At 38.7% G+C, this 24,998-nt stretch overlaps 1 pseudogene across 1 annotated transcript in view; it reads left to right on the forward strand.

The window, feature by feature from the left end:
- The first annotated feature begins 251 nt into the window (after positions 1-251).
- Positions 252-24,998, forward strand: part of LOC308520830 (trafficking protein particle complex subunit 4-like) — a 39,869-nt pseudogene continuing 15,122 nt past the window's right edge. The window contains exon 1 of the transcript in view: positions 252-340. The product of the transcript in view is annotated as a trafficking protein particle complex subunit 4-like (transcript). The remainder of the gene's footprint in view (positions 341-24,998) is intronic.

Here is a 24,998-nt window from a genome sequence, read left to right on the forward strand (position 1 = left end):
GGTTATCAATTTTTAGACCTTTTTATATTTTCTAATACGTATACTCAATATTATACATTTTCTTCTAAAAACTGATTTGACTTCATCCCACACATTTCGATAGGCTGTGTTTTCATTTAATTCAAAATATTTTTCAAATTTCTTTTGTAATTTCTTTTTTGACTTGTGAGTTATATAAGAATGTATTGCTTATTTGCTAAACATATGGAGATCTTCCAGCTAACCTGACGGACATGAGCAGAACTAGGACGATGGGCCAGGAACAGAAACTCACCAGAGCCAAAAGCCCCGGATGCCTAGCAAGAGAAAACACTGTGAAAAAGAGACCCTCACCCCCAGGGTAACCTATCCCCCTCTAGCATACCACTGGTCATGCGGTTAGGACCCCTGACCTTTCATATCGCTGGTAAGGCAGTTTAGATCCCCTGACCTATTCCTCCCTTAAGATAACATCTAGGCCTCAGTTGTATTTCAACTCCAGGCCCAGAAAAGCAGCAAAACCAGACAAGTGATGCTGTGACTGCCTCAGGACCAGTTACACTGACTAATGCCCCCCTGCCCTGGCTCCCAACTATCAGTGGAGAGCAGGAAACTGAAAGAGCAAACCTGGAAAGCTGTTGAATATTCTATTGATACACTCCCCTGAGATCTCCCTTGAGGTTTCCACCTTCAAGAGGGAGATGAGTACTCTCAGAAGGAAGGACCCAGTGCACGCTCTCCCCCAGAGGAGCACACCAGCCCCATTTCCTTCCCCCTTCTTTTCTCTAAGGGACCCCACAAGACTTGCAACCGGGGGAGAAATGGGCAGTGGTAGATGTCCCAGGTTAACCCCCTAAACCTGTCTCCAAGGCTGCCCTTTCTTCTAACTTCTCAGTGAGCCAAAGCAGCCCAGTCTAGACTTTCCTGTTGCTGCTTCTATGCCCTTCCTTATTCTACTATTCTAAGTATACTAGAGGCCCGGGGCACACAAATTTGTGTACTCGAGGGCGAGGGGGTCCCTCAGCCCGGCCTGTGCCCTCTCACAGTCTGGGACCCCTGCTGTGTTAGGCCTGCTCCCTGGGGTATCAGGCCTAAGCTGGCAATCAGACATCCCTCTGGCAGCCTGGGAGCCCTAGGGGATGTCCACTTGCCAGCGGGGAGCAGGCCTAAGCTGCAGTCGGACATCCGTAGTGCTGCTGAGGAGGCAAGAGAGGCTCCCACCACCACCGCTGTACTGGCAGCCAGCAGCCTGGCTTGTGGCTGAGCAGAGCCCCCCTTGTGGGAGCGCACTGACCACCAGGGGGCATCTCCTGCATTGAGCATCTGCCCCCTGGTGGTCAGTGTGTGTCATAGTGACCAGTCATTCCCAGTCTTTCTGTTGTTAGGGTCAATTTACATATTACCCTTTTATTATATATTTATTATATACCTGGCCAGCCTGGGTGAGGGGCTGATGGCTGTTTGCAGGCTGGCCATAGCCCCTTCAGGATGCGGGTCCTACTGGGGTGCCTGGTCAGCCTGGGTAAAGGGCTGATGACTCTTTGTAGGCTTGCCACAGCCCCTTCAGTGTGGGGGTCCCCACTGGGGTGCCTGGCCAATCTGGGTGAGTGGCTGATGGCACTTTGCAGTCTGGCCAAGCCCCTCAGCAGGGACCCTCACCCCATGAGGGTGTGGCCAGCCTGGGTGAGGGGCTGATGGCTGTTTGCAGGTTGGCCACAACCCCCAGCCACCCAAGCTACCAGAAGAGGCTGGCTAGAAGCAAGTATCTGGGATTTATTTGTCTTCTATAATTGAAACTTTGTTGCCATGAGTGGAGGCCTCAGCCAGCTCAGGGCTGGCAGGCAGCTTGGCTTCCTCCATCACCCGGGCAACCAAGCCTCCTGCTTGCTCCAGCTCCATGGCTGCCAGCTGCCATCTTGGTTGGGTTAATTTTCATATAGTCACTCTGTTTGGCTGATGGGCATGGCTTAGGGTGTAGCGAAGGTACCATCAATTAGCATATTTGTCTTTTATTAATGTAGATTTTTGCTGCCATAGTGAACTACTATCCTTTGGCTCATTGCTGTGTAGTCCTTCCCTTTGGATAGCTCTATCCCCCCATCCCCTTTTCTTAAATAAATTCCTTAATAACTGTCTGAGGTGGCTATTTAGCCTGCCTGTGCACAGCACTGACTTCCACCTTTCACCTTCTATAACATATTTCTAGTTTAATTCTCTTGAGATCTTATAAGGTACTCTGATTTTTATTCTTTAAAAATTTTAGGGTATGTTTTATGTTCCATAATGTGATATTTCCTAGTGAATATTCCATGACAACTTGATAAGGATTCCTATTCTGTGCTGTTGCTGGATTGAATATTCCGTAAAGGTCAATTAGATCAAGTTAGTTGATGGTGCAGGCCATTGGTGTCCTTAACTGATTTCACTCCACTGTATCTACCAATTACTAACAGGGAGGTTTTGAAGGTTCCAGATAATATAGTGGGTTTGTGAACTCCTTGCAATGCCATCAGTTTTTTGCTTCACATAGGTTAATTATGTAAAATATTTTAAATTATAAAAATATTAAAACACATCAAAATGTTTTTTAAAAGTCTTAATCTGGTATCATCTCAAAAGTAGGGTGTAAGTGCTCTTCTACTATAGCTGCTAATAACAAATTTATTTCATATTTTTGTTACATTAAAGACCACAATATGAAAATATAATTTCTTAAAGTTATCTTATAGATTGAGAAAAAAGTACAAAATACAGTTTATAGGTTTTCTCTATTATAAAGTCTTCACATTTCTAAACACATAAAAATTCAGAATGTTTTGTTTAAAATAGTATATTACATATCAAAAAGAAAACATAAGCCCTGACCGGTTTGGCTCAGTGGATCGAGCATCAGCCTGAGGATTCAAGCATCCCAGGTTCGATTCTGGCCAAGGGCATGTTCCTTGGTTGCGGGCACATAACCAGTAGGGAGTGTGCAGGTGGCAGCTGATCCATGTTTCTCTCTCATTGATGTTTCTAACTCTCTATCCCTCTTCCTTCCTCTCTGTAAAAAATTAATAAAATATATTAAAAAACCAAAAACAAACAAAACATGATTGACCAGCAGGTGTGGCTCAGTAGTAGAGCCTCATCCCATGAACCAGGAGGTCACAGTTCAATTCTCCATCAGGGCACATGTCCCAGTTGTGGGCTCAATCCCCAGTAGGGTGTGTGCAGAAGGCAGCTGATGGATGTTTCTCTCCCTCTCTCCCTCTCTCTGAAATCAGTAAAAACATATTTTTTAAAAAGAAAAGAAAACGTGATAGTATGGCCTTTAAGCAATAAATCTGAGGTGCAACACAGCTATTTACAAACAAATTCCTTTCAGAAGATAAATAAATGCACATAAAATAGATATTGTGGAAGAACAGATTTATACCTTTTGTGTTGAGATATAATGGTTGGAAATGTAAAATGACAGCTTATGAGAAGTGAAGGATAATTAAAATATTCAAACGAAAGATGTAAATGTCAATCTGACATTTTCTTTTCCATTTCTATATCTTCTTTAGATTTGTGAAGATGTTTTTATTAATCTGCTATCTTTTTATCACCTGCATAGGTGGTAGTTCACCAGTTCAAATGCAAATATATTCCATGATCTGCTCCATGTCCTGCAAATGTGACCTTCAAATATCACTAATCTTCTAATGAAGGAGATAACAGGAAAATAGAATATCACCAGAAAGGGTATTTTGAGAAAAACATCATTTGCAAGTTAGTATTTTAAAATGAAATGTCATCAATGTTAAAATGAGCTCTAACTTTCAAGGATGATTGATTTACAATTAAAAGAAAGAACAAACCTCCAATAACACTTCCAGTAAATTGGTTGGTTGCACATTTTCAAAACAAAAAGTAGCCCAGCCAGTGTGGCTCAGTGGTTGAGCATCAACCTATGAACCAGGAGGTCATGGTTCAATTTCTAGTCACAGTACATCAGCACATCAGTTCCAAGTTGTGGGCTCAATCCCCAATGTAGGGCATGTGGGAGGCAGCCAATCAATAATTCGCTTCAAAACAAAATGTGAATCTAAGCAATCTGAGAGATTTATAAAAATCACGCGTTTTCTCTCCTAATTGATATGAATAGTTCTCTAACTAGAATGTGATTCCTTGTACTAGTCTTTTTTCAATGTTGGTCCTGTTTTGCATCTTAATTCTTTAACCTAAGAAAATAGGGTTACATTTCTTTTATGAAGCAGAATTAGTACAAAGCTTTCTTGAAGATACCTCAAGTATAATTTATTAGTGTTATTCGCATTAAAAGTGGTTAATATCCAAAATATATAAAGAGTTCATACAATCAATAGCAAACCCAAAACCCCCAAAAATCCAATTAATAAAAAAGAGCGGAAGACCTTAATAGACATTTTTCCAAAGAAGACATACAAATGGCCAATCTTATATAATAAAGAGCTAATATGCTAATTGAGGGGTCCTCAAACTATGGCCTGCGGGCCACATGTGGCCTGCTGAAAACATTTATCCCGCCCGCTGGGTGTTTTTGCCGCCACTATATGCATAGGAATTTGTTCATAGTTTTTTTTTAAAACTATAGTCTGGCCCTCCAACAGTCTGAGGGACAGTGAACTGGCCCCCTGTTTAAAAAGTTTGAGGACCCCTGTGCTAATTAGACCAGATGGCGGAACAACCTTCCGGAACAACCTTCCAGAATGACCTTCCAGAATGACGAGTGGGGGGGGGGGGGGGGGGGGCGGGGCCATGAGGCAGCTAGGGCTGCAAGGGCCAAGCCCCTTGCACAAATTTCGTGCATTGGGCCTCCAGTAGTATATAAAAAGATGCTCAACATTGCACATGTACAATATTTTATATACACAATTTATATATCTTATATTTAAATTTACTTAGCAACAAAGAAGAAAATCTTGCTATTTGCAACAACATGGATGAATCTTGAGGTCATTATGCAAAGTGAAATAGGTCAGACAGAGAAATATTATATGACCTCATTTTTATATGGAACCTAAAGTGAAGCCAAACTCATAGAAGCAGATGGTAGAATGGTAGCTGCCAGGGGTTGGGGTGTGTGGGGAAAAAGAGGAGATTTTGTTTAATGGGTACAAACTACCAGTTATAAAGTGAATGATTTCTGAGGACCTAATATTCAATATGGTGACTATAGTTAACAATACTGTATTGTATACTTGAAAGTTGCTAAGAGAGTTATGTCTTAAATGTTCTCACCATCTACACATAAAAAATGTAATTATGTGAAGTAATAAATGTATTATCTAACCTTATTTGGTAATCATTTTGCAATGTTTATGTGTATAAAACCCTTACATTGTATGTGTTAAATTTACATGATGTTATATGTCAATTATATCTCAATAAAGCTGGGAAAAATCTATTTCACCCCGAGGTAGAGAAGTGGAACTGTATAATTCCAATTTTTATAATTTTTAACTGTTTGTTCCTAGACTTGCTTACCTTAATAACCCTTTGTAAGGTGGTATAAAGAATAACTCTCCAGGTCATTACACCCTTTTTTAACATAATTAAACATTTTAAATTTTTTTACATTTTATTTCAATTAGTATAGTAAATTCTATAGGAAACTATTTATTTCCTCTCCATAGTTAGTTGGTAGCTGAGTGAAAATATCTACTCAAAAACAAGAAAACCATTACCATATCAAATGATTGCTGCTTATAATGTCATCTTTTTTTGAAAACTACAGGGACCATAAATAAGACTAAACATTTCTCAAAAATCATGGCTAGAACCTTGTATACCTTCTTCAGTAGAAATGCAGAGCAAAACTCCAGGGTAACCCACAGTTCCTTGTCTTTTTATCCTCTTACGGTGTCTTAAAAGAGAAGAATTCATCTTAATGAATTCCATTGTGTCATTTTCTTTTTCTCTATCAAACATTCCTTGGTTTTGTATCTAAGAAATCCTCGCATGGTTATAGTGTTTTCTTATTGAAGTTTTATAGTTTGAGGTTTTATATTTAGATCTATAACCAGTTTTGATTTAATTTTTATACATGGTGCAAATTATGGTCAAAATTTGAGTTTCGCAAATGGATGACCAGCTGATCTGGTGCCATTTGTTAAAAAGACTACCCTTTCTCCATTGACTTGTCTTTGACAAAAATCAAATGACCATACATATGTTGGTGTATTTCTAGAATCTAAAATCTGTTCCTTTCATTTTTGTCTCTCTTTCACCAATACTATACAATCTTGATTACTGTGGTTTTATGGCTTAAAATCAGATAAAATGAGTTCTCCAAGTTTGTTCTGTTTTACAGAATTGTGTTGATAATTCTCATTCTTTTTCCTTCTGCATTAGAATCAATGTGTCAGTTTCTACTTTTAAAAAGTAAGATTTTGGTTGAAATTTGCATTGTATCTATAATGCAATTTGGGAATAATTGGCATCTTGAAGATATTGAGTCTTCCAATAATTAAACATGATATATGTCTTTTGAATTAGTTCTTTGATCTTTCATCAGTGTTTTGCAATTTTCAGCATACAGATCTCACACAGTTTTTTACATGTATATCTAAGTATTTTACATTCTTTGGCAATTTATAAATTACACTGTTTAAATTTTAATTTTCAATAGTTTATTGACATATAAAGAAATATAATTGATTATTTTATATTAACCTTGTATCCTGTGACCCTAATAAAAAGTTGTGTGATTCTGAGACCTCAGAAAAAGGTGTTTCACTAGAGAATTCTGAAAATCTTCAACTGACAGATTCCCAGGATCTTCTTGACCAAGAGAAGCAGCTTTTACTTCTTTCTAGAGAAAAGTGGCTTTCCCTTGCCTGAATGTCCTGCAAAGGACTTTCCTAAGGAATAATGCTTGCCCTCCTCAAAATATATCTCTTCCATCCCTCATCGACTCCAAATCAAAAACAAGAGTCATATCTCAATGCAATCCAAGTATAGAAATAGAGTTCTTTTTTCAGGAAGAAATAGATTACATACTAAAGGGTTTTCATAATTAATTTCATACTGACTGAGTCCAGTTTACCCTATATTTCCCTCATCCCTAAGTGCATATATTTTCCAACTGACAGAAAACACATGCTTGTTCTTTTTTCTGTATTATAAGAGCCTCCCAACCCTTAGTTAAAATAAAATAAAATTGCAGAAGGAGTTACTAAAATCTTAATAAATGCACAGAAGATGATCTCCACAATTTCTCAGTTAAAGTCACCTACACATCTCCTGCAAAAACTAGATTGATCATAGTGAACGATGGTAGACTACCATAAAATGCTAGCCAATGGCAATTGTCATACTAGATAGCCCTACTGGAATGATCCACACAGCTTCTGACACTTTGTATGCAGCAATTGATTTGGGAAACGAGTTCTCAAAATATATCAACAAGGAAATATATCACTTTTACATGGGAATGTCAAAAAGATACACTCATTGTCTTAACACAAAGTAAATTCAGACATTTAAATGAAACCTAAAAGTAATTTACCTTCAGCCCAGTTGGAGTCTAGACAGTTCCTAAATCTTTAGAAATCCTTTATGGTTTCTTTAAGTTAGAAATCAAGTACATAAATAGTTTTACAGGGGAATCTTTCTGAAAAAGTAATGGCTTCATGAGTAAAGAATACATTTAATGTTTAAACACTCATAATTTTATTTTTTGCTTGTTTTTATTGGCGAGTGACTACATATGCTAATGAATAACATAAAATATTCTTTCTGCCAAAATCTCAAATTTTTTTCTGTTAAAATCCTGTATATTTAACAACTTGTTTGAAAAATATTGGGGAGAACCACCTGACATATTACTCTATATTTTTGCATGAATAAAAGTTGATCACTGATTACAATGACCCTTCCATTTGTGAAGTTTGAATTGCATGTAATCATAAGGTTTGCGTCACAAATATGACCTTTCTGTCATCTGGCAGAAAAAAAACAAAAAACCCTGACTATTTTTAGCAGTTTCAAATATCAAGCGCTTCATGGTTTTCTTTTCAAACCTGAACAACAATAACATACCCTTAAAAGAAAAAGAAAACAATAAATTCATATATATTTGACCAATAACAACATAAGATGTCCGACTGTGTCTTTTATTGCATTAAGCTTTTTTTTTTAAATGTATATATATATATATATATATATATATATATATATTAACCAAAGACAGGCAAGTTACTTGGAATTTCTATTTGACACTCTGCCAGGTAAAACAAATAGTTTACTTTGAGTTCCCTTCCTTCAATATCATGCCATCTCAGTGAAAATTCTTTCTCTCAAATCACAGAAAGATCAAAAAGCAAAGGGCTTTTAAGGACATACATAAGGTAATGAGCTTTGTTGGCGGCTCCTTACCCTTTGTCTACTTTCTCCATTAGAGCACTCAGAGTTGGGACATCTTTCTTGGCAGCCCTAAGGAACATGTCTACTTCATTGACCACAGGTTTATTTCTATTAGTTTTCCACTTGGATAGATTTCTACTGGTGGTTAACCCTACAGTGTCACTTGGATCGACCCTTCATCTCCACACTATTAGTTCAATCCAGTTTTTAAATCAAGAGGAATTATTGACTGAATAATACATGTTAGAAATTCCCTCATGGAGAACATAGTCTAAAAGTTCATTATTTTCTGGTGGTTCCTTTATTTTATTGCTTTTATACATTTTCCCCTGTAAGTTTCTGGGAGGACATATCCTGCAGTGTGAAGGAGCAGCGGTGTGGCTGTGAATCCTGCTCTCCTATTCACTCAGTTATACGTTTTATGCCTCAGTTCACTTATTTATCAAGTAAGGACATCAATAATACTTATTTTACAATGATGTTGTATGAATAAACCAAAAAATTTCAGTAGCTAAGCCTAGCATATTGACCAGTTTACTAGTTTCTCAAAAAGTACCAATTTCTATTATTATAATTACTAGAGGCCTGATGCATGAAATTCATGCACCTGGGGGTGTCCCTCAGCCCAGTCTGCACCCTCTCCAATCTCGGACCCCTCGGGGGATGTCCGGCTGCTGGTTTAGGCCTGATCCCTCTCATAATCCAGGACTGTTGGCTCCAAACCACTTGCCTGCCTGCCTATCTGATTGCCCCTAACCACTCCCCTGCCGGCCTGATGATGCCCAACTGCTTTCCCACAGGCCTGATCTCCCCCAACTTCCCTCCTATGCAGGCCTGGTTGCCCCAAACTGCCCTCCCCCGCCATCCCGATTGTCCCCAACTGCCCTCCCCTGCTGGTCTGGTTGCCCCCAATTGCCTTCCCCTGCAAGCCTGGTTGCTCTCAACTGCCCTTTGGCCATCTTGTGATTACGTGGGTGGCCATCTTGTGATGACATGGGGGCAGCCATCTTGTGATGATGTGAGGGAGCAGGGGCCACCTAGGCTTTTATTAGTATAGATTGTAATTATTGTAAATACTAACTTCGGCTTACCAGTTATTAAAGTTCCCAGACCACATTTGGTAGAACACTGAACATTAAACTCTGGGAAGAACCCAGTGATCCAAGCAGAATCATGGAGGTAATTGTCCCTTTCTGGAATCCCTGATGCTGGTCATTGGGTGGCAATGGTGGGAAACTAAGGTCAAGGTATTACAGATCTGAGCCTCTCCACCAAGTTCCTCATAGTCAATAGCTGAATGAGGATTTACTATGCATTTTATAGACTATTCATTTTTAAATTAAAAAAAAAGGATTCCAAAGATGCATATGTTAAACTTCATCTAACCTACAATGCCATTGATTTTAAAATGAACCATTATTTTGCACTAGCCAGTTTGGCTCAGTGGATAGAGCATCAGCCTGCAGACTGACGGGTCCTGGGTTTGATTCTGGTTAAGGGCACATGCCTGGGTTGTGGGCTCCATCCTCAGTAGGGGGTGTGCAGGAGGCAGCCAATCAATGATTCTCTCTAACCATTGATGTTTCTACCTCTCTCTCCCTCTTCCTTCCTCTCTGAAATCAATAAAAATGTATTTTAAAAAGAATCATTTTTTTATGTGACACCAAGGAGAGATGAAGTACGGCCAAATAAACTAGGACACAGTGCTAAGACATCATTTGTTTTCGGACTATATTGATTTTAGGGATGTTAATTGTGAAAAAAAATATGTCTCTTAATAGATGATTTGCCAATGTTAATAAAAATTACAAAGATTAGGCCAGGTAATATATGCATTGAAGAATAATAATGTTTCAATTTTTCTCTTTAGGTTTTTGAGATGCGTGAGGATATGAATTAAGTCTCATAATGTTAACAACATCTAAAAACAATGTTTGGCATGCATAAGCACCCACCAATTTGTTGACTCAATTAATTCATTGATAAACAAATAGAGAATATATTAGACAGACACTATTTGACACTGTTACTCTCTGGACCAACTGCCTTTTTCAGACAACATTATATCATTGCTACTTTAAGAATCAGGCCAGTTTACATCAAAACCCTTGTTTGTTTGTTTGTTTTTGCCAATAACTTTTCATTGCACCCCTTTGTCTTGGTAACTAAAGCTTTAGTTGACCTCTTGATCACCCCTGGTTTTATTACATCTTTGCTCAAAGGCTGTCAATACTCAAAACCTAACGTAAAGAAAGTCACTAGAACACTTTGTGCCCCAGCCCTAGAATCAGCCTTTTTTACAATAAGCCTTGGCTCATGTATTGGAGAATGGTGCTAGAAACCAAGATCTGGGTGCTATGTGTGCTTGTTGCTAAGAGTGTGTGATTGCTTCTAGGTCCTCTCTGCTAACATAGCAAAGAATTATATATGTATACACTAATCAGTGTATATTCACATATTTATACATGTTTGTATTTGTAACCATCTGTGTCTACATATTAAGCCAACCATAGCTTCATGATAATGTGTCCAATCCATTACCACACAGATCAGCTAGCTTCCTTGCTTTACTTCTTGCATATCTATTTAATGTCTGTTTTGATGGAAGTAAGCTTCATTCTCAAACCCTTCTATATTCAGTTCACTGAAATTATCACATACCATGAAGTCTCTTAAAAACTCTATACTTGTGAGGGAATGATCAGAAAGATAAACACCATGTTAACATTATAATGAACAGTGTTTGAACCCTATAAAGATTTTGTGGACCATCAAGGTTTTCCAGACCACACTTTGAAATGTGCTGCCTTATACTGTCCAAACTTTTGTCACTAGATTTAAGGTAGGCTGAATTTTGCATACTTTCTCATTTTACAAGGAATAATGCAAAGGTGCCCTATAAAAGGGTAGAATGATATTAGAGACTTGCTGTTAATGAATGCAATTTATTTGTTACATATTTGGATCACCATGATTTCAGTTACTTTCCAAAAGTCTAATCCAGCTTGTCCATTGCCAAAATATAGAGAAATCAGGAATAAATTGTTGGAGGTGATCATCTATACTAATAATAGAGGAATATGCAAATTGGTCGGGATGCCATCATGTAACAGACAGGGGTAGCCCCACAGCGGAGAGCTCTCAGCATGCCTGTGCCAGGAGTCCGAAGGGCATGGAGAGGAAGGGAGAGCAGATAGGCAGTTAGGGTGATCAGGCCAGGAGGGGAGCACAGATAGGCAGTTGGGGGATCAGGCCAAGAGGAGAGAGCAGTTAGGGGGATCAGGCTGGCAGACGAGAGCAGTTAAGGCCATCAGGCTTACAGGCAGGTGAGCGGTAAGGAGCCAGTGATTCCAGATTGCAAGAGGGATCTCATTGGAGAGGGTGCAGGCCAGGCTGAAGGACCTCCCCTGCCCCCCAGCCATGCATGAATTTCGTGCACCGAGCCTCTAGTTTTGTATAAAAAAATTTGAGTTTTCCTGAAACTTTATTCACTTGACTACAGCATTTGACTATCTTCATAGATTTTCATAGCAAAATTTACTTGAAAAATAAAAAAAAAAACACTTGATTTTTTTTGTTTTGTTTTTTGTGTGTGTGTATGTGTGTGTGTTTTCAGGAATGTTCATTAGGCAGATTATTACTATGTAGGATCTTGTTTGTTCCATCGATAGAAAGGAGGTCTGTACAGGGCTTTTAATCTGATCATATTTTAGTGGGTGCCAGATATTTTATCTATCTTTATTTTTCCCCAAATTATGTGGAAGGATATTTTTCCATTATAGCATTTAAGCTTTATGGTGTGTATTCAGAAGGTCAATTGATTGATGGTAACTCATTATTGTCCATTTTCCTCATTTCTAAAGTCAGATTATAACAGTGACATTTACAAAGAGAAACTGCCTCATTAACCTCCTAAGTGCATCATAATTATGTGTGCATTTTGCAGAATTTAGACAAACTAGACTTTAAGACAGAAATATATTTTACCATGAATTTGACATGTTTTACCAAAACCTAGAGTCTATACTAGAGATGAAATACATTTAATAATTGTAAGGTATAAAATATATAGCCACAGACAATGAATTTGGGCTCTTAGGCCTATATTGGAAGAGCTCATAAGGACTTGTACTACAATACATGGAGACATTTCAGAAAGCTTCAGTTATTAAAATAGTTTGGAAAGAATGTATTAAAAGTTTGATTTAAAAAACAAAAAAATACAGAAACATTCTTGCAATAAATTCTTGCTATAAATATTTGTGTGACTAGAATTATCCACATACCAAAACCAGAAAAAAATATTACAAGGAAGTAGTACTACATCATGAAAAAATATCCTACAGAGTGTGTGTGTATATTGAAATGAATGTATTTTGCATGTGAGAAGAACAAATTTGGTGGGCCAAGACTAGAATGGTATAGACTGAATGTTTGTGTTGAACCTAATCCTCATATGTTATTATTGTGAGGTGGGGACTTTGACAAATAATTAAATTATGAGGACAGAGCCATCACTAATGGGATTAATCCACACCCTCTTTTTTTTTTAATCTTCACGCTAGGATATAATTTTATTGATTTTTAGAGAGAGAGGAAGGGGGAGAGAGAGAAACATTGATTGGTTACCTCCTGTACATAGACTACCCAGGGATCAAACCCAAAACCTAGCTATGTAACCTGACCGGTGAAAGGGCGAGGGCTACGCCCTCCATCTTCCCCGAATCCTCCATTTTCGGGCAGCAGCCCTTAGCCATGTGCTTGGCAAGGAGCTTCTTCCCGGAAGTCCAAGCCTCTGCTCTTTAAACTAACCAATGACAATCAAGGGAAGCGTGTGCCATAGACACAACCACATTCTGTGTAACAAGACCCCGACTTGCACCTGGCCAATCGGCAAGGCCCACAGTCCTCTCTCCTCCCCTTACTCCAACCCCCCATAAAACCCCTCTTTCCACAGGGCTCTGTCTCTCTGCCCACCCCACCACTGTGTCGGCAAGTGTGGTCGGGGAACCCGAGCTAGCTCGAATAAAGACTCTTTCTGCTTTTGCATCGGACTCGGCTGGCTCCCTGGTGGTCTACTGGGGATCCTGAAATCTGGGCTTAACCAGGAATCAAACCTGCATCCTTTCAGTGTATGGGATGACACTCCAACCAACTGAGCCAGGGTGGGGTTAATGCTCTTTTAAAAGAGATGATAGAGTGACCTCTTTCCCTTTCTGCCATGTGAGGGCTCAGTAAGAAGATGGCCATCTATAAAATAGGAAACAGGCCCTTACCAGGTACCCTGCTGGCACCCTGACCTTGGACTTCCCACCCTCCAGAACTATGAGAAACAAGTATTTGTTACACATGAGATACTCAGTCTATGGCATTCTATTATAATAGCCAGGGTAGAATAAGATAGCCACTGTTCTCACTATGTTTTCAGAAAATATAGCTATGTCTCATAAATGATAAATACATTAACATGTAATGAGCTTTTACTGTTACTCTTAGTGAATAAGTAAATTAATTATAATAAACTTTATTGTAATATATTACATTTGTTTGCCCTCCTAAATCAGCAGATTGAGATGCATGCCAAATACATTTGCTGGAAATATCTGTTTATCTCTAGCACCTGAAACAATGCCTAGCATTTAGTAAAACCTCAAGATATATTTTCTAATAGAGTCATTGAAAGCAGAGAAACCCTGATAATAGAGTCAGTATTGTGCTTGGACAACAAAACTTACTTCTAAGAAACAATAAAGTTTTAGGCAGCAATTATATGGTTGGGGAAAAGAAAAGTTCAGTCGAATCCAAACCACAGGTATTTAACAAAGAAAGAGTTGATACTTCGGCCTAAAGAAGAATAGTCTGATTTGAAAATGTTAAACTTGAATGTAATTCTAGTCTAAATGAAAATTGATAAATTATGGAAATAAACCTGAAAAAAAAATAAGACAAACAATAAGAACAAATAAAAGTGACAAGAGAAGAAGAATGAAAAAACTATGGTCTTAGCTTTGAGATCAAGAGATTAGGGGAAATTGAGAGGCCTTTGAAGAGACTGTTAATGTAATGGAATTTTTGAACTGGAACCCAGATTCTTTGTCCGCTGGAGTCGAAGAATGAATCCACGACAGAGGGTAGTATAGCAAAGGTGGAGATTTACTAAAGAACAAGTACAGACTCCCACGTGGGGAGAGGGAAAGAGTCTCCCTAGTGGAGAGGGGGAAAGGGTCCCACCGACTTCCTGTTTCCTTGGTTTATAAAGGCTGCAGTGCCTGTGCCCTGATATCCCTCTAATTGGTCAATATTCCCTTTTGAATTGGTTACTATAGTAACTCCTGAAGCCCTCCTCCCTCATTGTCCTCCTATTCCCTCTGGGCTTTCTTCCTCCTTTATTTTGTAAATATAGACCTTTTTTGGCTATTTTCAGTTTTCTTATGGAAATGTATCTGTTGCTGCTCCCTTGTTTTATGGAAATGTAACTGTGCCAGGCTTCCTTGTGCTATGGAGATGTACCTTCTCCCAGTCTGTAGTCCTGTGTTTTTCCATGGACCCCAATTCTAAAAATTCCCTAAGTCTACCTATATTCCCCTAAAATTCCTGTTTCATTAAGAAAGCCTAAAAGTCTTTAAGGAGAGTTTTAATGAAGAGACTTGAGGAGGCTGATGGTGAGATATTAAAGGAAAGCAAGGGAAATGTTATTAGTACCAGCAGGAAAGGGCACCTTGTAATGTGGAGCTGGAAAGTTTGGCAACACTATTTCTGCAATAAGGTGAAAAAGGGAAATCAACTCAGTGATCTAGCCAAGGAGAATCCCCAGCAGAACATTGAAAGTGACATCTGGCTTCCTGTTACTATCTCTGATTAAAGTACAAGAGAGATGAACTAAGTAATGAACTGTTAAATATAGAGACCGGGAGCTTCTGAGTTCAAAAATAAAACTGTTTCTCATTCTCAGCTACTCAATATGACAATCAATCTTCAAATTAAGAAATGGTTTCAGAGCAAAGATCAAATCCAGAATTGGACTATAAAATTCTCTAATACATCAGAAATCTCTAAGGCAATACCTCATAGAAATTTCAGTCATATAAAAGCCCTTCTAAGGAGCTTCAATATGTCTCACAGATTTTCTCTATTTAATAATGAGATTTTAAGAATACTGCCCTGAGCGGTTTTGCTCAGTGGATAGAGCGTCAGCCTGCAGACTGAGGGGTCCCAGGTTTGATTCCAGTCATGGGCATGTACCTTGGTTGTGGGCACATCCCCAGTAGGGGGTGTGCAGGAGGCAGCTGATCAATGTTTCTCTCTCATGGATGTTTCTAACTCTCTATCCCTCTCCCTTCCTCTCTGTAAAAAATCAATAAAATATATTTTTTTAAAAAAGAATACTGATACTCTTATTTACTATATAGCAATTTCACAGGGAGTCTAAGATATAGAAGAGATTTGTAAATGTGACTTTCTCATTGTTGTTGAAATCCTTGTGAAACGGGATTTTTAGGGGGGTATAGGCAGATTTAGGGAATTTTTAGAATTGGGGTCCATGGAAAAAATCATAGGGCTACAGATTGGGAGAAGGCACATCTCTATGACACAAGGAAGCCAGGTGCAGGGAGCAGCAACCGTTGCATTTACATAAGACAAGGAGCTGGAAGTAGCTAAAAAGGTCTATATTTACAAAATAAAGAAGAGGGAAGAAAGCCCAGAAAGAAAAGGACAATGAGGGAGGAGGGCATCCCAAGTCCCATGTGGTGTTTGACCTTTGAATACAGGAGTTGCTGTAGTGGCCAATCAGAGGGGATATCTGGACACAGGGACTTGCAGCCCTTATAAACTGGGGAAGAAGGAATGGGGTGGGACTCTTTCCTCCTCCCCACATGGCAATCTGTACTTGTTCTTCAATAAATCTCCACCTTTGCTATACTACCCTCTGTCCATGGATTCATGCTTTGACTCCGGTGGATAAAGAATCCGGGTTCCAGTCCAAAAATTCCATTTCACTTGAGAAAAGAATGACTATATTTTGCATATATATTGTGTGGCTAAAGAGCAGAGCATGTATTTTCCAAAGGTGAACACAACAATAGTTTCCATCCCATTTATTTTTGCCATTTATCTACTCCCATTAGATAATGGGATCATGCTGTCACTCCTTGAACTTGGGTGGGAAATAATTATTACTCAACAGAATATGATTCACATAACATCTGATGCTGGGTTATAAAGATGCCATGCTCTTCTCACTTGGTCTCTTGAGATATTTATTCTCGGAACTCAGATGCTATTCTATGCAGTAGCTCAAACAAAGACTGTGGGGATAGGGACCAAGGCCCCAAGTCCACAATCTTCACTGGCTTCCTATTCCAGTTACATGAGTAAGTCATCCTGGTAGTAGATATTCCAGTCCCTAATCAACCCACATAGTCCCCAGCTGATGCCACATGGAGCAAAAACAAGCCACCTTCTGCTATGCAAACTTGCAGACTAATGAACAAAATAAATATGTTTGTTGTCCTAAGCCACTAAGTTTTGGCAAGATGTATTAGGCAGCAATGGATAATTTAAACAGAAATGAACATTACAAATCTTTTGTGAAACCAGATGAGATATAAATGTATTAAAAATTAAATAAAAGCATTACCTTTGATTAGCAGTACCCCCCTAGAATCAGCAACTTCTCTGTTCACTTAGCATGCTTTAAAATGAGTAACCAGTAGATATTTTTGTATGCTTTTTATTTTAGGATATCTATAGAAAAAGTATCTCCAGAAATTGCTGTGGGCAGAGAGGAATTATGGATGGAGACCTCCATTTTTGTGGTGATAATGAGTTCTTAAGGTATAATTGGAAAAACAATCAGCATTGATTTTTTTGTTCAAGTTACACTGGAGTAATTGATCTATGTGACTTTAGGAGAAATAGAATTTACATGTACTTGAGTCCCTATAAGAAAGATTTTTGTCAAGGCTTTGAGGTCCTACACCTGGGAAGGAACAGCAGGTTGGGACAAGAATTATGGTGATGGATATAGCTAGAACCATTAGAATCTATTCCACCTGTCTACATCAAATAAATATATATAACACTTCCAGAACCTTTTCCATCCTAGGAGAGGTTTAAAGATAAATGATATAGCTTTGGTAATAAAGCAGGCATCATTTGTATCTCCAAGCAAAAAAGAAAAAAAATATTATGACTTTTTGAGTCTGGTCAGTCAGAAACCCTTATTTGGATTCATTCTAACAATGCACAATCATGTATTTAAAGTAAAATACAACATGTTATTAGACATTGTATTAAATTTTCTTGAAAGTAAATGGAAAGACCTGGAGGAAATAAAATGAATTCCTCATTAGAGATCCGTAGTGCTGAAAGTTATCATTTTTACATTCCAGATACATCTGTATCAGTCAACTGTATTAAGTCAGTATCCCAATTGTTTTAAAATGTTTATAATTTTGTGCATTAAATGTTGTGCTCTTACAATGCATAAAATGGCAAAATTTAGCAGAGCTTTAAAGAAAATGTCATTTTTAATCATTCAACAAACACCTTCAAATGTTTTCAATCATTGAACCAACAAAAAATATGAGATTCTCTGCTAAGTTAATAAAATGAACACAGTCCCTATCTTCATTAGATCTTACATTATAATAGTCACATATTGATAAAATATTCACAGAAAGCAAAATGATCACAAAAGAGCAAAATTATAAGTATAATAACAGTTTGAGGAAACATACACAGCAGCTCTTAAGGAGTCAATGTTACCAAATTGAAGGGGTCTGTTCGCCTGTATGCTTCAAAGCCCAGGGGGCTGCAACAAAAAAAGTAAGAGTTTATTTTTAGGAAGTGCCCTATGCCCAGAGAGAGGTGAGCTAATGCTCAAAGACCTGGCTCCCCAATGGCTTGTAGGGGATGGTTAATATAGGGGGGAATCATTAATCATGCTCACTAAGGGGGTTAAGGTTGTGTTTAGGGTCCTGGTCTCTAATGACTGGTCAGCGCTAGGGTAGGGGGTGATATTCATTGCAGCTGGTCCTGACATCAGCTATGGCTTCACTTTGTCTGGTGTTGTCACTTTCTGGGCCTGGAGTTGAAATGCAACTGAGGCCTAGATGTTATCTCTAGTTTAACGGAAACTCTGTTTCTGAGGTCAACAGACTTGGGGCTATGCTCCTAAGATTATTTGATGCTGACCAGAACTTCATTGTCCTGCGGGCTTAATGATTAAGGGAGTAGTCCTGCAAGAGATAAGGAGGCAGGTGAGTCATGGTGCTGGATGAGGCCAGTCTGAATCCAAAAAAAGAAAGGAGAAAAGTTCATATTAAAGAAATGAAGTTTCTACGCAATTACATCAAGGAAAAGATGGAAAGGAAACAACCTGCGATATGAAAGAAGAGCAGGCATTTGAGGCAAGCAAGGTGTAGCAGACAGAATTGGCAGAGATTGGTAAACACATCTAGAGAGCCCTGCCTGACCAAGTCCTGAGGCAAGAGGGAGCACTGCGTGTCCTAGGATCTGAAAGAAGCCCATTGTGGCTGAAGTGCAAAGAGCAGGCAGAATATGGTGTGAGCAGGAAAGGGGTCAGTCCAAAGGGCTCATGGTACTGAAAGATTATCATTTTTCCAAATCCAAATGGCAAAGGGAAGTGATGGAAAGGTGTAGGTGTAATAGAGCGAAAGCTCATTCTGCTTGCCATAGGACAGCCAATAAATTGAGTGACAAGGAGTTGGAGCAAAAAAAGCTACTTTATCTGGAAAGCCAGTAAGTTGAGAAGATGGCTGACTAGCAGTCTAAAAAACAGCTTGAGAAATTACTGAACTCAGCCTTCTTTTATGTCATGGGAAGGGGGAGGGAGGGCTTTGAGGTCAGGAGGTGATTCGAGACCATAGACATCTGGATGGCAGCAAGGATTCAAGGGAGAACTGGATAGAACATTTTATTGGGAATGAATTTAATAGTTTATTCACTCAATCAAATATGTTCATGAAATAATAAATTGTTTCACAGCCTTATATCTCCATTTTGCAAGCACTCTAATAATTTATACCCAGCTAATGAGTGCTCACTGTACTATTCTACATATTTAGTTACTATGCACATGTCTCTTTCTCCAATTAAACTGAAAACATCTGTTCTGGTTTCCTAAGTAAAGAATACATACCAAACATATATTTTTATAAATCTCAGCAACTAGTATAATATCTTATGATAGTATACTGTACATATACTGTGTTCTCCTTTTTCTCTGTTTCATCATTAAGGCCTCTCTATTTATTTGGTTCAGCCTACAGTCTCTTTTTCTGTTGCTCTTTATTCCTTTGTTACATTTTATTTTCTTCAACGGACTTTTAACTACCTCAAATTGTATTTATTTATTGTATTGCACTTATATAGTGTCATTCTTATAGGATTATAAACTCATCTCCCCCATAGACTGTAATCTCCATGAAAGCAGGACATTTTTGTTTTTTGTGTTTTTTTTTTACCAGCATATCCTCAATATTTATTAAATATTTATTGAATAAATAAATGAATACAGTACTTTCTCAATAGTTAATTCATGAATAAATGATAGTGCATATTTATATTCATGTGTGCTTGGGTGCATTAAACCTGAAAAATCACTAAGTGAAAATATTTCAAGTATATCTGAAAATATATTCTCACTTTTACCATTTGATATGGAATTTTTGGACTGGAACCTGGATTCTTTATCTGCCAGAATTGAAGAATGAATCCATGGACAGAAGGTGGTATAGCAAAGGTGAACATTTATAGAAGAACAAGTACAGACTCCCACGTGGGGAGAGAGAAAGAGTCTCACAGAATGGAATCCCACATGGGGTGGGGGCAAGGGTCCCCCTGAGTTCCTTTTCCTTATGGCTTAAAAGGCTGTAGATCCTGGTGCCTTGATATCCCCTCTGATTGATCACTATTCCCCTAGACCAGTGATCGGCAAACTCATTAGTCAACAGAGCCAAATATCAACAGTACAACGACTGAAATTTATTTTGAGAGCCAAATTTTTTAAACTTAAACTATATAGGTAGGTACATTGTTATTAACTTACTTAGGGTGCTCCTAAGCTGGCCTTTGCTAAAAACGTCCTCAGTCTGATTGAGGTGTGTTCGCTGATGTCCACCCCTTCCAACTCTCCCATCCACACTCATGTTGTATACTTGTTTCGTCTGTCTCCTTTCCGAAAACCGACTTCTGTGCATGGGCCACGAAGTTTCAATTGCACTGTACGTGCACGCCCGCACGTGGTATTTTGTGGAAGAGCCACACTCAAGGGGCCAAAGAGCCACATGTGGCTCACAAGCCACAGTTTGCCAACCACTGCCCTAGACCGGTTACTATAGTAACTCCTAGGCTCAAAGGTTGAACTTCACACGGGACATGTGAAGTTCCCCCCCCCCCCCACCTGCCCTTATCTTTCCTTATTGTGTTCCTATTCCCTTTAGGCTTTCTCCATCTCCTTCTCCTTCTGGATGAAGGGCTTCCTTCTCTTTATTTTGTAAATATAAACCTTTTGCTGTTCCCAGCTCCTTTATTCTATGGAAATGTACTTGTTGCGGCTTTTCAGCTTCCCTATTCTATGGAAATTTACCTTCTGCTGCTCTGCTGCCCTGTGCTTCCTGCATGGTCCCCTTAATTTCTAAAATTTTCTAAAACCTGTCTTTTTCACCCCCCAAAAATTCCTGTTTCACACTCACCACCAAATGACCATTCTTCAGGAATGAAATTTAAAGAAAAAGATGAGTTAACTATCAAAGATGTCCTGGGTAACAAAAGTATGCTCATAATTCCTTCAAGAATAACTAAAAAAAGATTTATAACAGTAAACATTTCCACGGACAACAAATTATAAAATCCTTCATCTATAAAAGTCTTTCTCAATCCTTGAGATAAAAGTATGTTTCATTCACTTCTGATTTGCAATTGACCATATCTCTTCGTGTATCCTTTTTGGCAAAAGTTTCTACTTTTTAAAATTATATCTATTGATTATGTTTTACTGTCCCTAAATTATTATATACTCCTTATGTAAGGAATTTGAGATATTTGAGTATACCTGCTGTCCCCCAGCATAGTTATTTACTATTAATAAGACACTCAAAAATACTTGTGCAATTATAAATGAGTAGATGTTGAGTTGATGTTCCAGAAAATGAAGTATTGACTTATTTGTTCTTGACATATATATATATTTGTGTGTGTGTGTGTGTGTGTGTGTGTGTGTGTGTGTGTAGAAAGGAACTTTGCAAAGCATGATTCATCATATTGAATTTTGTTTTAAAATCTGTTCTTTCTCCAATGATTTTATTCTTTCTTGCATGTTTATTTTCAAGTTTGTTTGTTTTCATAGATAATAACTACCAGAAGACTAAAAATGTGAAAATAGTTTATGTTTTTTCCTAAAATTCCTTGGTGTTCACACTAACATGCACTATTATACTTTGTGCTAATATCACTCAATAAACAGCAAATCAACCAATTTTGCCCTTAAGAAAACATCTGTCCTTAAGCAACTCTGCTACCTTAACTATTTTTTTTTTGCATATAAAAATAAGAAAATCATTGAGAATCATTTTTACAGTTTGAACAGATGCAATTTTGATGTGTTAACACTCATAGATACTGTTGACAGTTTTGTCTGCCCAGTACTCTTGCTTCTCATAGCAACAGCATCTCCTTCTGTTTGGAAATTATTTTTCCCTGTCTGTTCCAGTCCTAGTTTTCTGACCTAATGTTTGGATAGTTATGAGCCAATTTGAGCTTAACATTTGGAATATTTCTAAATGAAGCTGGGGATTGGTCTTTTTCTACCCATGGATCAAATTTCAGCCAGCCTAGAGATGCCAGGCTGAGTGACAAAGCTGAAACACAAAGGAAAATAGAAATAAGAGATCAAGAAAGAATCCTGAAGGCACATATATTCCTGGTTTCTACTTCCTCAAGACCAGCCACTCTTTGTTCTTGTAATGGTTTGGTAAAGTGACTCATAAATTACTTTATTAATTAAGTGAGTTACCGTCAATTGTATTTCTATTGTTGCAATCAAAGTAGTATTAAATCAGATCTTGGATATTTGCCTTGTATATTTTGGCATTAGCTTTGGCAAATATAATCAAAGCTATGAACTGATCATTTGATTAATTTGCCTATTGAGAGTGCATTTTTCAAACTGAGTATAAATAGCCATTATACATGACTGCACAGTGAGAATTTGAGGTATTTTCATTTTTATGTCCACTTGGCATAAAAGTCATAAAAACCAAAAAAAGGGACAGTTTCATGTAGGACATTAAAGGTAGTAACGGTATAATTAAAAATCAAAAATTATAGTATTTTTCTGGAAATATTATATAGGCACATTTTTATAGTGGTGCAAATTCAGAAAAGCATTAGTTTGTACTCATGAACTATATACATGTACTTCTCATTTGGTTTAAATGTCATGGTGTTTAGTTGACTTCCTCCTGTGGTATTTTGAGTGCAAAAGATAACAAAGGTCATGGCTATCTATGGTCAATAGACAGCTCTGTTCCATTCTCCCTTAGAGCAAGATGATTCAGGCTGGTTATTAATTCAGGTGGCCTGGCTAAGCTCCATCTTCAGTAATTACATTTTTGTCTACAAAATATTGATAACGTAGTTTCAGCAAGAGAACTTATTCATTGTTGTCATCAGTTTATAAAAAGAACAGAGATGCAAAATCAACATTCTGTTATGCTCTCAGAAGAACAAAGATTTCATTTTGATCCAATGTGAATGCTCTTGAAGACTAAAATAACTAAGCAGATAATCAGCTAGTGAACTTTAAGTAACAAGAAATTTCTTTGACTTTTAAACTTCCTGTTATTTATATCAAAGTATCTGAGAATGCCCAATCATGTCTACTCTTTTATACTTACTTTTCTGCTTCCAGTCTATGCTGAACTTTCACTTTCTCTCTGAAGCCTTTAGTGATCCACTTCCCACTTGGTAAGCTAAATTAGGCACCTTTTCCACTGCCTTAGAACACCTCCATTTACAGTACTACTAGTGGCCCGGTGCACGAAATTTGTGCACAGGCAGGGGGTGTTCCCTCAGCCCAGCCTGCATCCTCTCCAATCGGGGACCCCTTCAGGGATGTCAGACATCCTCTCACAATTTGGGACCACTGGCTCCTAACCACTCACCTGCCTGATTGCCTTTGCCTGCCTGCCTGATTGCCCCTCACCCCTCTGCCTGCCTGCCTGATTGCCCCTAACTTCTCTGCCTGCCTGCCTGATTGCTCCCAACTGCCATCCCCTACTGGCCTGATCTCACCCCCAACTGCTCTCCCCTGCTGGCTTGATTGCCCCTAACTGCCTCTGCCTGCCTGATCACACCTAATTGCCCTCCCCTGCCAGTCTGATCTTGCCCCAACTGCCCTCCCCTGCCTGCCAATTTGGTTCTGATTGGTCAGCTTCTATGCCAGACAGCTTCAAAATCTCTGCCTCCTAGGCAGCCTTTGGCTCCTTACAGCTCACCCAGATTTGGTTTTGGTTGGTCAGTTTCTATGCCAGTCAGATTCAAAAGCTCCACCTGCTAGGCAGCCATTGGCTTCTCACAATTCACCCAGCTTTGGTTCTGATTGGTTGGATTCTATGCCAGTCAGCATCTCTGAGCCTATCTCTGGGCCTGATCAGAGAGGCAGGGCTGATCAGCAGCCCCCCCAGAGGCCCGGACAGAAACAGAGGCATGGCTGCTGGCGAAGCCCGTAGAGAAAGAGAGAGGCAACGGCTGATCAACAGCTGCCATGGAAGCTGCGGATCAGACCCTGCCTCTCTCCCTGGGCCTCTCTCCTGGCCTGATCCACAGCCCCCTTGGTGGTCAGTGCTGGGTTGCTGCACCTACTCTGGCAGCAGTCGTGGCAACCCAGCACTGACTGCAGGACTGACTTCTGGTGTTTGGTGGAGCCTTTGGTCAGTCTGTTGTGGACCCTGGGTTTTTATCTATTAGGATAGTGTCCTCCCTGCTCCCTGTTGGACTGCTAGTTCATTGAGATAGGAGCCTCTATATTATTATTTTTTGTATTCCCTAATTTAGCACCGTACCTTATATATGGTATATACAAATATGCAATAAATGTTTATTGAACAAGTAAATATAAAATCAACATTTTCTGCATATTTAAATGGGAGGTAAAATAATCCTCTCAAAGAAAAAAATCTAGCACTATATGATATATGTAAAGGAATTAAGATTTTGCATCCAGGGGAAAAATTAAAATTGAGATTTATAATGATCGGTGTCTTAAAAATACACCATAGTCCTCTTTGTCAAGTGATGAGCCTTAGATAGAGGTTACAGCTGGAAGACTGTTTCAGGTTGATGTGCATGCTTTCCATGGAAGTGTCTTTAGCTTAGGAGAAGATCATCTTCTGAGGAAGAGAAATAGACAGAATATCAAAGTCTGTTCTAGTTAATGGAGTTACAGTAGCAGGAAATCAGGGGGCAAATGAAGAAAAAAACAGAATGAGGTAAGATGAGTGTGGAGCCTTAGTGTCTCAACCAACACCATGAACAGGGATTCTTTAAGAGTCACAAAGTATTAGGTATACCTCCCATAATATACTTACACAGTAATTCACCCACCAGATTCCTATTGATAG

The sequence above is a fragment of the Myotis nattereri genome (assembly GCF_964212035.1).
Source record: "Myotis nattereri genome assembly, chromosome: 6".
NCBI classification, from domain to species: domain Eukaryota; kingdom Metazoa; phylum Chordata; class Mammalia; order Chiroptera; family Vespertilionidae; genus Myotis; species Myotis nattereri.